Source organism: Citrus clementina, unplaced genomic scaffold, assembly GCF_000493195.1.
Source record: "Citrus clementina cultivar Clemenules unplaced genomic scaffold, Citrus_clementina_v1.0 scaffold_8, whole genome shotgun sequence".
Classification (NCBI taxonomy): domain Eukaryota; kingdom Viridiplantae; phylum Streptophyta; class Magnoliopsida; order Sapindales; family Rutaceae; genus Citrus; species Citrus x clementina.
In genome coordinates, this window is record NW_006262022.1 from 13393063 (window position 1) to 13394850 (window position 1788).

Here is a 1788-nt window from a genome sequence, read left to right on the forward strand (position 1 = left end):
CACCAAGTCCTAATTTCCTGAAAACAGATAGAGGCATCAAATTAATACTTGCACCTAAATCACACAAAGCTTTATCAAAATAAGTATTTCCAATAGTGCATGGGATAGAAAAACTCCCTGGATCTTTCAACTTCGGTGGCAATTTATTCTGTAGAATTGCAGTTGACTCTTCAGTTAACAACACAGTTTCATGCTCTTCTAATTTCCTCTTGTTGGATAAAATTTCTTTCATGGATTTAGCATAGCTTGGCATTTGTTCTAATGCATCTGCAAAAGGAATGTTAATATGCAACTTTTTAAAGACATCAAGAAATTTAGAGAACTGCTTATCTAATTTGTTTTTCCGAAGGCGCTGAGGAAACGGGATTAGAGGGACATAAGCTTTGACTGGTGCTGATTGTTGTGATTGTAGAATTTCTGCACTTGCTGTCTCATATGTTCTAGTGGTGTCTTTAGTTTGCTCCATGTTATCTTCTTCAACTTCCTTTACTTCTTTTGGCAGATCTTCAAGTTGTCTACCATTCCGAAGCATAATTGCATTCATTTGTTCCTTTGGATTTGTCTCTGTGTTGCTCGGCAGAGAGCCTTGTGGTCTGCTGGATAACAAGTTTGCAATCTGACCCATTTGTACTTCGAGGTTCCGGATTGATGCAGCTTGATTCTGAAAAGTTGTCTCTGTTTTGGTCATGAATTGAGACATATTTGTTGTAAGTTGGGTAAGAGCATCTTCCAAATTTGACTTCTTCTCTTGTGGTTGGAACCCTGGAGGTGGCTTCAATGTATTTTGAGTGTTGTTCCATGACAAATTCGGGTGGTTTCTCCAGCCAGAATTGTAGGTATTAGAATATGGGTTATTTTGTTGCCTCTGGAAGTTTGACACATAATGAGCTTGTTCAGCAGATGACGACGCAAAAGGACTTCCAACTTGGCAGTTGACACTGGTATGGTTCCCTCCGCATAATTCACACACTTGTGTTTGAATTGCACTAACATTTAGGTGCTCCAGCTTATTAGATAAAGCAGTCATCTGTGCAGCTAAAGCAGTGACAACATCTACATTATGGGCTCCTACAATTTTCCTTGGCATTGATCGCTCTGAAGTCCACTGGTAATTATTGGATGCCATCTCCTCCAATAATTCATAAGCTGCTTCTGGTGTTTTTCCCATTAACGTTCCTCCTGCTGCAGCATCAATCATTGTTCTAGTATTGGATCCCAAACCATTGTAAAATGTCTGCACCTGAAGCCAAACTGGTAGACCATGATGTGGGCATTTTTTTAGTAGGTCTTTGTATCTCTCCCACGCTTCATATAATGATTCCATCTCGAATTGAGCAAAGGTTGTGATGTCATTCCTCAATTTGGCTATTTTTGCTGGAGGAAAGTACTTTGCTAAAAACTTCTGTGCTAAACCATCCCAAGTAGTGATTGTTCCAGCAGGGAGTGAGTTCAACCACTCTTTTGCTTTATCTCTTAGTGAGAACGGAAAAAGCCTTAGCCTAATAGCATTGTCTGAAACACCATTTTGCTTAAATGTATCACAAATTTCTAAGAAATTTGTAATATGAGCATTTGGATCATCATTTGGCATCCCAGCAAACTGTACTGACGTCTGAATCATCTGGATTATAGCTGGCTTAATTTCAAAATTATTGGCTTGAATGGCAGGACGTGCAATGCTTGAGCGGGCACCATTAACTGTAGGTACAACATAATCTCTTAAGGGTTTTGCATCCTCATTTCCATGTAATGCTTTGTCAGCCATGATTAATTGTTGCTCCTGTGAAG

General features: G+C 39.4%; 1 non-coding gene across 1 annotated transcript; it reads left to right on the forward strand.

Annotated features, from left to right (window-relative positions):
• The first annotated feature begins 1256 nt into the window (after positions 1-1256).
• LOC112096497 lies at positions 1257-1363 on the forward strand. The gene has a single exon (XR_002904400.1). It is a non-coding gene; the product is annotated as a small nucleolar RNA R71 (small nucleolar RNA).
• The last annotated feature ends 425 nt before the right edge of the window (positions 1364-1788 follow it).